Here is a 16902-nt window from a genome sequence, read left to right as displayed (position 1 = left end):
ACAACATTTATCAACATGATGAATAAAATGTAAGCATCTTCTCTTGTTTCTGTGCATCATGAAGGAAGAAAAAGTCCAAATCTTATTACAGAAATAAAATCAAAGGCAATTTTCACAAAATTTGGTTGTTACTCAAAAAGCATTTTCAGGAGTCATCTAAGAGATGGGAACAGAAGTTCTAATTTTGTTTCCCTGTTGCAGTGGTCAGGGCACTTCTGTGCTCTCTTTTCCCTGTTTGTAAAATAAGGACAGAGCAATAATGAGTTCTTAGGTTTTATGATTCACTTAATGTTTGCATAGCATTTTAAAATATCAGGAGTAACATTAAAAAATAACTACCGGATGTATTACAGCAAACACAAATACCTCTATTTCCAGCATGCTATCTTGTATTAGTTCTATATTTTCTTGAAATATAACATGATTTTTATGTAATAAGAAATAAATTACTAGGTAGCATGCTAAGTAAAAACTTGGCATCAAATACTTCAAAACAATAATTTTCATCGCAGGAGAAACAAAGGTATTTAAAAGATGCTTTTACAACAAAAATAAACTATTAAAAAGTTGGCAGAAATTCTCTGGGCATAATTGCAGCTGTGCTTGTTTCAAAATGCCTATTAAATCTGATTCACCAGGACTCTGCTACTACATGTCTCTGCCTATGGGAAAAGCCTAGGCACTAATTTAAACGTCTTAAAATTGAAAATTTAGAGCTGTTGTAATTAATTGTGAATCATTAGAAACAGCTCAATTATATTAAAAAAAGCACAACAAAACAAGATTGTTTATAACACAACAGATAATTAACAAACTGCTGCAGAATCCAAAGATCTGCCAGAATACATGTAGCACAAGAGAGAAAAAAAGAGAAAAAGGCATATCACAGACATAATCATGCTGGTATAACAAACCTTAAATTTTTCATCATATCCTTCAGCACTGAATCTTTCCTGGGGTTTAGTGGAGCCCATCCCCACTGGTTTTTACAACCCCCAAGTAAATCTTTTTGAGTGTTATCTAAACTTGAGCTGAAGAAAATCTGGAGACATAAAACAGCCTGGCTGCCCTCTGATTTGGTTTGTGAGAAGGAGTTATGAGGATTCAGTTTGGGAGGTGGAGTGATCAGGATGTACAAACTATAGATATACTTATGTGTTTAAGCCCCTTTTTTGTCCTATCAAGTAATTTGTAAGATTAAATGTGGGGTTTTCTGCATGTCTTACGATTGATGAGAAGCTTTAGCAAGCACCACATTGTGCTCATGCACTTGTGAACCTGCACAGGTACCCTCAGAGAGGGCTCAATGTCTGTCCCAGGCCCACAAGGAGAGCCATGTGTCAACTGGAACGGGCACACTGCAGAATGTTAAAAGGCCTTCTGCAAAGTATTTGGTCATTATTTTTCAGTTTTCTAATGCATTACGACTGTATGCTCCGATCTTCTTGATATTATCTTGATAACTAATAACTGACTTACACTGTATTCTGTATGATCTTCTCCTAAAGGACATACATCTAGGAAAAATCTTCTGTTGAGATTCCCATTTGCTAAAAAACCATTAAAAACCACAAAAAAATGGAAATTACAAAATCAAAATATCAAAGTATATGCTTGGAATTCTAGCAGAAAAATGTTATCCTTTAAAGCTTGTATGGTCAGCACTGGTAGCACAGAGAAACTACTGCAGATCTGGCAAAAAACTGTTTCAGTCATACTGTCCACATACCTCACAGAGTTCATAGAGCCTGATGAAGCTGAACCTGTATATTTAGTAGAAATCTAAAGACCCATGGGCTTCTTGGCCAGTTTTACAGTTGTGTAGTCACTCAGCGTGTAGTCACTCAGTGCACATTATACTTGAATATTTTGAAAATATGGGAATCTTCGGGCAGAACAAACCAATGCCCTATATTCTGCATTGCCTTGTCAGAAGTGACTTGCAGCAGGAGTTTTGCAGGGAAACAGGAGGAACAGATAACCCCTCTCCTTTCTCTGGGTTTGTAATTTTCTCCTGTGAAGTAAAAAGCAGCTCCAGCATTGGCTGGGAAAAGCCTCTGTGCTGGAACAACAGAGCTTATTCTGTTCCTAGCATAGTTTCTGCAATTTAAAATAGAGCAATAGACCAAAGAAGAGAGTACAGTCAAACCGTGTCTAGTTGAAGTGAATAGACTCTATCTGAATGATAATTTAGAGACCCCTTAGCACTGACTTCAAATGTGTTTCAGAATGTACTTTTCATAAGGAGGAGATGCAATTAAATTAAATTCCTCTCCAACAATAGTTTACAGCTACCTATTATAAGCTTGTGAAAAGTGTCAGTGGATATACTGAACACATCCCTTGCCAATTTGAACTTCTCTTAAAAATTAAATTTTCTGTACATTTGCACAGTATTATTCTGTTTCTGTCTAGCAGCACTTTCTATTCTATTCTAGAGGAGCTGTGTTCTATTATTCACGGCTAATTTTAATTACTGTATCTGTAATTTCAGCCACATCCTAATTTACCACATTGATTATCCATTAAGATCCTGTGAACTGTAAACTGTTATTTCCATCTCTTCCTCAGCAATCATGACTGTTATTCACTCAGTCTTCCCACTGCAGAGTTTTCTATTCAGAGATGAAGTTGGTTGATTATTTATTTTTGTAGTAATGGTGTCCAAACCAGCTAATGTTCAACTGACTGCATATTTTCCTCACTGGAACAGTAATGGTTTCAAGCTGCACTGTGTAAGACTGAAAGTTTGTACAATGAGAAAGAAACTCATTCTCTATGCTCATTCTCCTGCTTGGAAAAATATGCTGCTTTTGATTGCATGGAAAGCCATACTCAGAGCCATGTACCTTTCACAGCCATTTAAAGTCTGGGAAGAGTGGTCTGCACATGGAGGTGTCAGTCCTCAGCAACCACAGTCACTCCTAAGGAAATCGTAGAAAAGCTGTCAAGTCTGGGGCTTAAAACTGCTTGGTATTGATGGCTGGGAAGGAAGACCATTCCTGTGGGAGACATGAGCTGCTGTGGGTTTATTCTGCACTCCCACTTGGCTGAAGCTTGCCGCTCGCCTCTCCTGCTCTCTGGCCGTGGCTCTCTGCTGCAGCTCCCGGCACACACTCTTGGAGGAAGCAGATGACCCCAAGCCAAAGGGATATGAGGTTGTTGCAGCACCCCACAGGTTAAGCAGGCTCCCCAGGGCAGTATGGGCTGTAGTGACTTGCTTAGGAACAGACCACTCCTTGTTCCCCATTTTGCCAAAGTCTTGGTTCTAGGAGATATTTTCTCCCCTCGCACCCAGGCCCTTAAACAATCTAACTCACTCTTTCCCCACAGAATGTACCCACATCTGTCAAGATACCATTGCGCCATCTTCATTAATCCCTGGGAAATAGACTTCTCTTTCTTCTGTTTTCTACCTACCTTTCCTTTTCAGTAAAGTTGCAGCTGCCAAAATTACAGTGTTTCCTCACCAATTCCTCTAACCATGTAATGCTTATATCCTGATTCAATTTCCTCTTATAGCAGAGCATGTTCTTGATTTCCAAGACTCTTTTGTTCCATTTTTCTTAGGCTCAGCTTTATTTTCTGTCTTGTTCTTCTTTCCCAGCTCTGGGCTTATTTCAGACAACTCTAATTGTGAGAACATCTTTCCATTTACTGTTTCTGCCTGGTTTTATTCTTCCATATGTTCATCCTCATCCACAGCTCATTGGATCCTCAGTGCCTTTAGACTGTGGATAAATCAGTGTGAGGACCCAGTCTGGCCTTGACACGCTTCACCTGAAGTGCTGCATGGCTCTGGCACAGATTTTTCTGTATCACTTTGGGTATGTCATGTATTTGCAGGACTTTCATTCATCATCTGAAAAATGAGGATAATGGTTTTTTCTTTGCTTTCCTTTCCTTTGCCATCTATTTTTCATAATGGAGTCAGCCCAACAACTTTAGAGCTGGGGCAAGGACTTCTGATGAGCTTATGGAACTAATGGCAGATTTTATTTCAAAAAGTCCACAGAGTGCAGAGGGTAGTGTTTCTCTCTGTTCCTACCTTTACTTAGAGCTTTACTTAGAGGCAGGTGCAGAATTGCATTTGAAGCAAAGGCCAGCCTGTATCCCCATGTAGATGGGATCTGGGCCATGGACATGAGCTGAAACACCCCCTTGGGCTGTCCGACATTAGAGCAGGGGCTGGCTGTGTCTCTGTGTTTCTCTACTCCCCCCATCAGCCCTCCAACAGGTTTCTATGAAGGATCCTGCCAGGCTGAGTCCTGCTGAGTGCTGGTACTCCTTTCTTTTTCACACAGAAAATGAAAGTTATTTGTGTTTTTCTAATGGGACAAGTAATTTGAAATTTCTGTATTAAGCGCACTAATAAGTGAGTCAGTTTTGTTTGTCTAATAATCCTGCTTTTCATTTTCCTTTTGAATGGATTTAGGAATTTTTAGCCAATACGTATACAAATTCTTATCCTGTGTTCTTCTAGTGACAGCAAAATACAATGACATTATTTCTGCTTTAGAAAGTAGAAATAATGCCATATAGCTACAGAGAACTGACAAAAATAAAGCAAAGGAAATGGTCATGAAGCACAGAAAGATCAACTAAAACTTCTTCAATTTACCTGCTGCGAAAAGATTCTCTTCCTGATATTATTGCTGGAGCTACAGAATCAGAAATTAAGATTTCTTTAATCTTTTTAATTGCCAACAACTCACCGCCCTTTAGAGTTTATTATGAGTGAATAACTACATCAGGCATTTACCAACTCCATTTGGGACACAGACAAGTGTTGGAGGTTTGGATAGTGAAGCTGATTTCAAATGTTTGCAGATGCACCATCTGTGGCTATCGAAACCCTCTGCAATACCATATGTGAGACCAATTCAGATACACTATAAAACCACACTGGGAGAGAGGGCATAAATTGTTGGAAGCAAACATTAATCTGAAGATAAACAAAAGGCAAAATGGCACTGAATGGAAAATATTACCATTTGATTTCTCTCAGAAAATGAAAGGAGTTCTTTTCTGAACTGGGTGATCACCAGTGTCTCCAGCTTCCTGGGTATCAACAGGAAATCATTTACTATGAAAAGTCTCAGGTCTGTAATGCCAACCCCCATCATGCCATTGCTTGATTATCAGATGTTTTTTGTGTGTCCCCATGATGCATTTCACACCCATGAAGGTTCTCCATAAGCATCCCAAAATCTTGAACATGAGAGTGCCAAGAGGAGCTTGACTGTCTGACATGACAGAAGCGACCTGGACCTCCTCTTCACCTTGTTGCAAGAAATACCTGATTTGGGAAATGATTCTTTTCTGTAGATGAAAAGGTCTTTTTGTTGTCCAGTTGTAGGTGCAGAGTTTTAGTAAATAGCCAATATGATCATTTTCCTTCCAACTTGATCAGATGAAATTTAAAGCTATTGTCATCCTGACACTGTTCCCTCCCTCCTCTGCTAAGAAAGGACTGATGTCCCACAGTTATTTAAGAACCCACAGAGGCACCCACTGGGCTGATAGCCCTTGGCTCACTGGGCTATTTGGAGACTCTCTGTAGGGCTCTGCCAGGTAAAATGTTTCTATTTTAGATTACTATATATAGTCTGTTAAACTGCACAGAAATGTCAGATGCCAGCATGTGCACATGCCTCCTGATACAGCCTCATATGTAATATATTGAAAAAGTCCTTTAGTTAAAATGTCAGCACATCTCATGTGGAGGAACAGGAGATTTTTTTTTTTCTTTCAGTAAAGTATGAAAAAGGATTTTGGAAAAAGTTTTAGTGTTGTGGGACAGCATCAATGAGAAACACATTTGAAAAGCATTTATAAAACGTTTGAGCCAATGGAAAGTGAGAACTAATTTGGATTTGAAAATGAAAAATGGAGTAAAAATTTTAAAATTGAGAGCTTTTTTTTCAGAAAACTAATTGCTTTGCAACATCTAAATAATCTATGATGTCTTCAGACAATGGGATGTTCTACTGTATCAGTTGAGAGTTACATGGCAATGTGTCAGTGAGTCAGAGCACTTGAAAGGAGGTAATGAAATTGTTAACACAAATAAATCAAAAGGGAGTCTTTCATTCAAAAACAAGTTTGATAACCACAAAGCATGTGCTCCCTTACTTTATACGTGGGAACTATTTAAAGTTCTTCAACAAGAACATGGTGTGGGGTAAGTAATGAGCATTAAGTAACAGATATTTTACCCTGAAAATACTACACTAGCATAAAATGAAGATCCATTCTTTGTTTTGGGAGGTGTGAAATACATGAGCCGGAAGGGTGAGCAAGGGCTGCTAAGGTGATTGCCCCTAATCCACCCTACTGCCACATCCCTGAAGCCCTGAGCTTTTTGTGCTTATTTGAAGGGAGAGACAGCATCTTTCTAATTGTGGGAACAAGGGTATGCTTGGGGCTAATCCTGATGTCATTGCCAGGAGAGCTGACCACGCTCCCCCACAGCAGGAGTGGATGCCCACCAAGCCTTCCTTTTCCCAGATAATACTCAAAATATTTGTGGGATGAAAAAGATTTCCTCCTTGTGGAGAAAAAGATTTTCCTTTGTGGAATAGTTCTAGTGTTTCTCAGAATAAGAGGGAGTGCACATGACAGGAAACCCTGCACTGATTATCTATAAATGCCTACAGGGCTTTTCTTTAATATATTCTCTGGATTTTGGATTGTAACACTATGTATTGCTTGTCATCAGAGTAATTTAAATGAAAGCAATGGTAGTTCTTAAAAATATGACTCTAGAGTCTAACAAGAGCATTCCTTGCCCTGATGCACTGCTTACTCACGCTTACATAGAAAGCTGAGCTAGAAATTAAAGAATACAAGTGCTTTCTGAGTGGGGTGTTAACTAACAATGCAAGAACCTCAACCTTTCTAGGTCACCAACATCCTCAGTTTAGGGGACTGTCACTATAAATTCCTTAATTGTGTCAGGTCCACTGAGTGAGTGAGGAGATGAGTTTCTGCTATATTAACTCCTTTGGACAAGGACTTACATTTCTTACATTACACCTTCCCTAAATTTGGCACAATTTAAGAAACTCTGAAATGCTAGGGAGAAAGAAACCTTTCTCTTTCACAGCAGAACGTGACTCACAAGAGTCCTGAAAGTCTCTAGGCACCTCTAAAGTCATCCAGACTCATCTCAGTCTGTGGTGCCTTAAGTAGTTCCCATGTGTTTTAGAAACTCCTTGGAAGCTTGAAGATCTATGAAATTTTCTTCTTCAGTGAAAGTCAAAGGTTATTCAGAGAGATGATTATATTTCATTCAGTAAAAATTATTTAAGCATACCTAATTTTTTCTGGTATGGTTATTTAAAAATTAACAAGAGAAAGCCCAATATATCTTTTACCAGGCTTCCAAATGGCTAGAATACTTAGCCAGAAGAAAACAAGTTTTTCTTTTCCCTGCTTGAGGCATTTGAATCCAAAGTGTGTAGTGTACATGACCACAGTCACTGCAAGAAGAGGCACCTTCTGTAACATCCCTTGAAGCTGAACCACTGCACAGCTAGGACAGGCTGAGAAACAAAGTGTGGCTGTATTATCTAATGAGGAAATATTCATCCAAGATTATACAGTCCAAAGATCTCTTCCTTCTGGATTTCTCCTGCATATGTTGTACTAGAAAATCACTGGATTCAATGGCAGTAGCAGTATCTCAAACATTGTGCATCATTACCTGACACTGTTTATAATGAAATCTAATTGTCTTTATCAGTAGTTTCCACCACAGGGTGAGCCATATGAGATGAAATTACATATTTCAAGAGGTGTTATTATTTGTTTCCATCATGTTGTATTGGTTTTTCTTCTCTTCTTCCAGCGTATTTGACCATTCAGTCTCTGTCCCAGCCTCTCAAAGGGAGCCCATAGGGATACACATGATGGTTGATAGCCCAGGTCAGGATATACAGGGTATACAAGAAAACTTTGCAATGTGATGCAAAATAGAGGGGACTTAATGAATTTTTAATGTACAGCTAAATCTTATGCTAAACGGAGTGATGCTTAATTCAAAAGAATACCCAAGCCTTCTAGTTTGGGGGAAGGCAGAACAAATGATCATTTTAATATTTATAAATTCATTAAAAAGGGAATATTTCAATATGAAAACCACTGGTCTGAGTGACGTGTGCATGAATATAAAGAATCATACCTGGAAGCAGACAATAAAAAAATATAACAATATTTCTAGTCCAGGTGTAGTCAAAGAGACTAAATTGTGATCCTAGTGAAATCCCCATCCTGGTTTCCCTTACTAAATGAAGTTCTGAGAAGCTAATTCTGTCTGTGTACTATATTGTGAAGACATGACCCCTAATTAAGCAGCTGCAGTAATAAGAAACACTGAATTACACAAGTGGTCAGATGGGGTCTTTTAACAGACACTCCATAGGAGGTAGAAGACTGACAAGAAGGTCAGCTTGGGCATCCCAGTCCAATTAACAGGATGAGAACTGAAATGTTATTATTAATCATGTTGTCATCTTAAGGCTGAAAGTAAATAATTGAGCAAGGCCCACTCCCTGTGCATACCTAGTTTGAGCAGCACTGCCTCAAGATGTGCCAAGAGCTTTTTGCATTTTCTATTCAAACGTGAGGATGACTCAGATACCAAGATACCACAAATAAGAATAGGGGCTCTCCTGGGGATCATAAGAGAGTTGGGCCAATGTCCAATATTAAGAAACCTGACTATGAAGTGTATCAATGAAAGGTAAGGGACACTCTTCTAACTGTATATACACTGAGGAAAGATTTATAGGAACATTAAAAGTTGAAGATATATTGATGTGATTCTAGCCAAAAAGCTGGGAGAAGTCAGAAAGTCTTTTGCAAATAATACACTGAGACACTGTAAGCATCATAGAGGCTTACAGGTAAATAAGACAGTGAAATTGATGGCAACCTGGATGCTGATATTTAAAGACAGCAGTTTGATAAATTATCAAGCATTAAAGGCTTGGTCAAAAGAGATATTGATAAAAGGAAGTCTAGATGTCATCAGTGGAACAAATATTAAGGGAAAATTATCAGAATGTGTAGTGGATGATATTAGAAACAGTAAATATCATAAGCAGATATTAAACAGCTGGTGGTCTAAGGCTGTTACAAAATTAGTAGGCTATGAAAAGACAGGAGAAGAAGTAGGTAGATTTTACTTACCCATTTGATATAGAATTCAATGAATACCTGAAAATATATTAAAAAACAATTGGATAAAACAATTGCTAAATAATCTGAAGGATGAATAATGCTGTGATAAATGCCAACTGACTAGCAGGGGAAACACATGCTTTGTTTAAGACTACTATCGACAACTTGACCCCTTCTTTTGAGAAGAACTTGTGAGGAAAAGCCTCTATTTTCAGCATTAGTCCAAATGGCATAGACTGATGGCATAGACTAAAGGTAATTCAGTGCCACATGTAAATTGCAATGCGAATGGATTAGTGTTCAGTGCAGATTGATGAAAGCAAGTCTGTGCTCATTCATGAAGAGCAAAGGTGTTCATTCACTGTGTCAGTAGACAGCACATCATTCACTGACACAGCAGTCTGCACAGACCAAGACCCAGATTATGCATAACAGAGAAGTGATGGTTAAGAAGATCAGCAGAGGCAGAGAGTAATGAAAATAGCAATCCAGGTGGCTGGCAAACTTATTACACTGAAAGCAAGTCAAAGGTGCATGAAATGGATTAAGAACTGACTCAGAGACCCATAAAACTGCTGCTGTGCACAGGATTTAGGTGTGCTGCACAATGTGAACCCTTCTGCTTAAAGGTATGTATATACCTTTAAGGTATGTAGACTGTATAGTCTACAACAAAGGTCCTAGGGGAACAAGCCTGAAGGTATCCTTACAATTTTACTGTCTGGTTGGGGCTCCTTCAAGATGGCTTTAGAGAGAAATATCCCCACAGGATTCTGTTCTTTGGTTTTTCCTGTTTTACAGCTTCATATTTTATGATCTTATGCAAATTTAGCTGCTCTTTCTATTGAAATAATATATAGATCCAATGTTTTGATGTACATCAGTTGATCACATATGTCTCCAGAATATCTCTCATGATACCATGATGTCTTGTCCAAGCTAAAAATGCTGCAAGAGACCTTTGATTTTCTTTTCCCCCTCTTTTTTCTTATTTTCTTGTAGGATCCTTACAGACATCACTACACACCTTACGTATTTCTCACTTCTACCAGTAAGAAATTGCCATGGCCATGGCTTCACTCTCCTGTTTAGCCTCTACCCAAAGTTTGTTCTCCATAGCTCTGAGTCTCTTAGTTCAGTATCTTTTTCTCTCTAGCTACACTGGCAGAGGCAATCCCAGGCTGCTCACAGCTGCTCCCCATGACCACCATCCTAGCCTGATGCTTTGACCAAAACTTTCTTCTGCAGAAGAACACTGTTCTGGCTCTGCTGCTCCATTTACTGATCCTCACTCATCAGCAATAAACTTTCAAAAAAGGGCAGAGTGTGGTCTTGTCAGGTCCTTCTCTCAAGGTACCCATTAACAGGCAGATTGACTTAATTTTCCTCCTTCTCATCTCTGCTGTAAGCTCTTCTTTGAGTTGATTATTTCAAAGAAAACATAACTCTTGACAAGAGCAAAGACTTTTGCCTCTTTTTTCTGTCAAATACTCTAACTACCCAAATACTTCCCTGTGTGTACCTTTTGTGCAAAAATAGCCCATTGTGTAATTTTTGAAGTGCAGTTTCTTTTGAGGATGTGTATTTATGTAGCACTTCTCACAAGGAGTTCTCCCCACTGAATTTGTTTCTAAACTCCATGGGGAAAAACCCACCCAGTGAGAACTGAACCAGCAGGACAGCAGATAGCAGTCTGTATTTCTGGAGCAACCACACACAGAACAATACAAAATAGCATGAAATTTGTCAGTCTGTCAGTCTAGGGTTTTGTTCTCCCCTCTTCACCATAAAAAGTGTGCACCTGTTTCACATTGCTGACATCCCCTGAAGACACACACTGTATGGCAACTGTCGGTGAGATGCAGGACAGTAACTGTCCAAAATAGTATGTTCCTTTTTACTGTGTGAGAAATAACTTTGATGGCTGCTGTCAAAGTTGTACACATATCATCAGACTTCAGTTTTTCCTTTCAATAATTGACCACCAGGGTGCTCTCTAATTAAATTTCCCCTTCCTGCAATTTTATGTGAAAGGTATACATTAACCATTTTCTCAGGAGTGTCTGCACCGCACCAGGCTTACGTTTGCTCTGCATTTACTTGCTCAGCAGAAAATAAATAGAAGTGCTTCAAAACTCTTTATCATTTGTATATCTAAAGTTTACAGTCCAGTTTTGAAAGGGATAATTGTAAATCTAAAGGGATAAGTCTCACTGATGCTGCTGAGAATCTATCTTCCTGGGCACGTAATTTTAAAAGGTTGCCCTAGTGCATGTCTATTTTAAACACAGATATGCAAATAAATAATCCCTTTTTTTCCTCTAATACCTGAACAACAAAAGCTGATTTTCTGACATGCAAACCTACAGCAGCTGTCTGATCTTTTAATCTGTTACATATGCTTTGTCTGGTGCTCTCCCTGTAGGAGAACACAAAACTGCTGTAGACATCATTACACTTCTTGATCTGTAAATTCAAGACCTGTGCCCTTTTATACTCCCAAAGTGCACAGGGGATCTCAGTCAAAGCTGCTTAGCAACTGAGGGATTTAGAAAATACACTGTGCACACTCCTCTGGCCACTGAGCTGCAGGATTTTGGAAGCAGCACGCTCTTTCTCTGCTGATCATTTTAATCAATTAAAAGGGTTGTCCATCCTGTGCTAATCACCCTTCAACTCTTAGTAGCTCAAAAGACTCCAGCTGATTATTGTTGCAGATTAACAGGATATCAGACAAATGTTAATTTAGATGTTACAAAGTCAGTGTCAGTATTCACTGAACATCTCTAAGGTCTGCTGAACAGAGATGAATATGATTAAGAAAAGAAAAGGAGCAAAGTCTGAGGTATGGCTATTTTTGTCCTCTCCAAATCTCAGACATACATGAAAGACTGTCCCCTCAGCTCTGATCAAGGAACTGAGATGGGAAAGAAGCCTTTGCATTTTATTTGTTCAGACCCTGACAACACAAAAAAACACAATCCAAACCCTATTTTCTTCTCTTTTCCTATCACACACAATCTAGGAGTCAAAAAGTACCTCTGATATTAGTAGGTGAAAAGTTAGATTACAGAATAGAGCAGTAAAAATTCGGGGTGGTCTTGCAGAGTCCCTCATAGCCTAGTTAGAGAAGATCTTATTTGCATAAATTTAGAATCTTTGTTTTAGGGAAAAAAGCCCCCAGCATTGTTCCACAGGGAGTGGGAATAAAAGATCAGCCTGTCATGCCAGACTAGGTAGTAGCTTGGGGGTGCAGGTGTTCGTCTGAGCAGTGGTAGAAGATGGAAAACTTGAATCCAAATGGCACAATCTAATCTAGATGATACTTTATCAGCAACAATGTCAACTGGCCCTTAGCCCTGTTTCCATTTCCACCTGTCCAGCTTTAGCTCTGCCTGATTACAGTGTTGGTGGACACCACTTAAACATGAGCTCCTCACATGAGTCTTGAGCTAAGAAACACTTGACTTTACCAGCAGGCTGATCTCTTAGAAGACTCTGGGTATGGTTTCACTTTTGTGCAATGCTAGTGACAGGACCAGTACTGACGTGGTGTCCACTTGTGTCAACCCTACATTGTTCAGACCATAGTGAAAATTGAAAGTGTTTAAAAAAAGGTTGGAAAATTATTTCCCATGTGGCACCCGTGCCTGAGAGAGAGATGGAGAGACTTACAATGGTTTTTCAGGAGAAATTAATTACTTGCTTTCTGTCGGCAGATATTTATCTGGGGAATAGATCTTTGATTGTAAACAGGTCTTCTGTTTGAAAGAATAACACACAGTGAGATTCAGTGATGAAAAGTGAAATATAAATGAAGTCTAGGAACAAAGTCTATATTTTTCTACCTATGATGACAACTGGTGTGTTCTCCATCACTGAAAGGCTAAATTTGAGGTTAAGTATATTTCTAAAAGTTATCCCATAGTTCATTCAATAACTCATTATGAATTTGATGCTGAGATGTATGCACTGTTATGGGATATGGATCTCTGGCAAATATTAAGCAAAGTATCAGGTTATTTCACAGCAAAAATATGTCCTTGCTTTTTAAACCTGTTATTCAAATATAAGATCTAGAGGGTATATGGCTGCTGCACACGTTCTACCATAATGTACTCATGTTTGCATTGAGACTTTCTAGCCCATGACCTGTGCACAATCTATAAACACCATATTCTTTTGCTAACTAAATAGAATCATATTTATCTCTTGCTCTGTGGGTGTTAACAAAGCAGAATTCTGCTAGGACAGTGTTTTATTGCTTCCAAAACACTAAAGCAATGTAGGCTGCAGAACCTTTGTTCTGCTCGTTGTTCACAAGAACCCCGTTGATACCATGGCAGAAAGCAGTTCAGAAAACATTATTAACCAAGACACTAGTATATAAATTATCTTGAGAATACTTTGAGAGAGTGCTTCTTTTTTACACCTCTTTTTGCAATATCCAAGGCATGTCCTTTTTGTTGAGTTTAACATTTTAGCAGTACTTTTGCACATCAGCAGAATATGCAAGATAGAGTAATCCTCAGCCAAAGAGATCCAAAGAGACCAGCTTTTTGCATCTGACAGCAGCCACTACAGTGGAGTTTATTTTTCAGTATTCAAAACATCAAAGTAGGTATGTGTGAGGAAATCTGAATCCTTAGGTCACATCTTGTCTAACTTATGCCAGGCTTTGGTGTAATTTATGGATAAGTGTATGTACATACATATTTTGTAGCATATGTTATATACTCTATAGTAGATACATATCATTCTATGAAGTTTATACATAATATGGTTATTACGGATAATTTTTATCTCAATATATTCTCTATATATTAAGATGTGTCCTTCCTGCAACTTAATGAAATGTCTTTGAGATCTTCTCGTTATGAGACTGGAATGAATGAATTTTCTACTCTTCTTCCTAAGATATTCATTATACACACAAAGTTATAATATTAGGGTGCAAGGTTTGAAATAGGAAAAAAGCTCTGTGCAATTCCACCATGATCAAATTCTTTCAACAAATGTCACATCAGTGCAAAAAGACACAATCAATACATATATCAGCTGACGTGTCTTTATTTCTCTAATGAGCTCTGGAAATTCTTTATTCTGTACTGGCTTGCAGTGGAGGCATCCCCAACAAGTGCACAGTCCTGAAACAAGCGGTCAGGGTAGTGGGCATGGTGCTAGCCTACTGTTTGGTGAGACTTTTTGTTCCTTTAATCGTGGATTCTGAATGTCAGGGTTATCTGTCTTTCTTGAAACAAGTTCTAGTTTTCCCATGTGGTGACAGGACTTCAGTTTGTACAGAAGCAGGGTACATGTATTTATGCTATTTCCAAGCACACCTCTGTAACATAAAGAATGTTTTTCTCAGAGGTATATGCACATATGAATGCAGATTGCTCAGTGAAGTGCCTGACAGAAATACCTGGGTCTTTTTTGGGAACAGAGCTGCAGCAGCAGATGCAGTCCTGTGCTCCTCAGATCCTGTAACCCTGACAAACCTGTCTCAATTGCTGGGGCAGGGAGACTGTCCCCTGGCCCTGCTGTGCCAGAATGGCATTGTGTAGCTTAAAATGACACCAAAGTCTCACTGATCAGGCTGGGAATGAGGATATTGTAGAGGAATATGTGAAGATGTAGGAGACAGCTGTGCTGGCAGCAGGATGTGAGGGGCAGTAGTGCCTGTGCAGTGAATTTCCTGCTCATCCTGCCTGTGGGGCCACACACTTCCCTCCCTGCTCTGTTTGCTCTGAATTTCCAGCCCGTGGGGATTAAGGAGGGTGATTTGGAGAGTTCAGTGCATGCCCAGGCCTGCTTCTACATGGTGCCAAGATGTGGCTGGGGGAAAATAAGGCAGGATGAGATCTTCCTGAGTCATCCAGGTTAGGCATAGCTTGAAATGCAGGATATAAAAGTTTAAGTCTCCTTTTTACTAGTCCCGGGTGGCTTCTAGAACTTTCTGTCTGAAGTTATCAATGTTTGCTCTAATCCCATTTTTGCTGTTGTGCTAAGGCCTTTAATACTTCAATTATCCAGCTGTGATTTCCTCTTTCACAATCCCTGGGAGAGACTGACCTAAACTGGGAAGACTAACACTATGGTGAGAGAGATGAGCTTTAAGGCTTGCTAAGTTATGTCAAAGCTTCAGAGCATTTGAGTTTGTATTAAAACAAAATCTCTTACCCAGTGAGCTGTCAAGCCCATTAAGACCAATTCAATTTTATTTTTCATGTATAGTACAACAGATTCTCCAATCTGAAATGCACACTGCTCCTACACACCTACTGCTAAAAATGTTAACTTTTCTGCATGTTATAAGTCAAAATGCTAAAAATTAAAAAAAAAAAACAAGCTAACAAAACATCTGATTTAAATTCAATCACAAGGCACTATTTGAAATATATTCTTGAAAGATACTGATCTAAGCTTTGTGTAAACTCACAAACATGTATGAATCAACACCTGTTGATAACCATACATCATCAGGTGAAACACTTACTGCTCTTCCTCTTTATTTCTTCCAAAAGAAACAGGTCTCAACAGCCTATAGTCACAGCCTGCTCTGTACATTGAGTTCATTATTCTCATTTAAGTCCTGACAAATTTTCTTGGTTCAAATAATGAGCTGCAGCAGGCTTGGCACTGCCTCATTTCTGAGACCACGTATCCATATATCCTTGGAGATAGGTCCCTTGTAGCAGCCTACTTGCAAATGTTCTCTTTTTCATTTTTCCTCTTCCTCATTTTATCTCTTTCCCTCCCTAAAGAAACCTGGCTCCTTCAGTAAGCCCATCAAATGGACTTGCAATGTAGCCAGGAGAAATGCCACCAGAACTTTTGACTAAAACAGAAGTTTTTCTTCCTTTATGTTTCTTTTTTGCTATTAATCCTTGTTGAATTTGTGTCACCCCTAGCAGAGGAGGGAGAGTCTCTTCACATGCACTTCAGAAGTGTAGGCATTCTCCTGAAGTGAGGATTGTGTTAACCTAAGGTTAAAGATATTCAGGTTGCTGCAATTCAACAGAAGCTTCTAAAGACACAATAGTCATGTAACCCAGCATGATCTCCTTTGACCCAGATGAGGGGCTGCAAATTTTAGTTCCTTCTTTTGATTGCTCTGGGGAAAGATTTTTAGTCTGAAACCAAACAGAAAAATAATTCCAAAATCAACTTCTTTCAGTAGCCAAGATCCACAAACTGTCTGGTCTGAATTCAAACAGCCACCTTCTGTTTTTCAATGATTTTTCCTCACACCTTTTATTACCTAAGTCAGCAGTTAAATAGAAACAGCAAGAAACATCACGCTACCTGTAAATGTATACTACACTGGTCAGCATCTACTGCTATTTGAAAAGTACAGAATTGCAGTTAACATCTATAGTGAATCATTCAATACACTTTCATATTGTGAAGAGTCTGCAAAACACACAAGCAGGAGTTACAAATATTACTTACACGTGGTGGGATTTCCTCTTCTGGTAAGTGATGCAGGAGTTCAGGCTGGGGAACAGGAGAGCACCTAGTGGCTTAGAATAATGTACTGTAATGCAGGCAGGGACAGCTGTGATAATCTCAGTGAGCTTCTGTATCACAGGCCCAGATTTGCACACACTAATGCCAAGGCAGTACTTCCTCCCAGCCAGCAAGGATTTGGAGGGAGAAAAGGTGACGAGGTGCAGTAGGAGCAGCTGCAGCAGGAGCAGCAGACTCAGGACA

The sequence above is a fragment of the Motacilla alba genome, chromosome 2, assembly GCF_015832195.1.
Source record: "Motacilla alba alba isolate MOTALB_02 chromosome 2, Motacilla_alba_V1.0_pri, whole genome shotgun sequence".
Lineage (NCBI taxonomy): Eukaryota > Metazoa > Chordata > Aves > Passeriformes > Motacillidae > Motacilla > Motacilla alba.
This window is presented reverse-complemented; position numbering follows the sequence as displayed.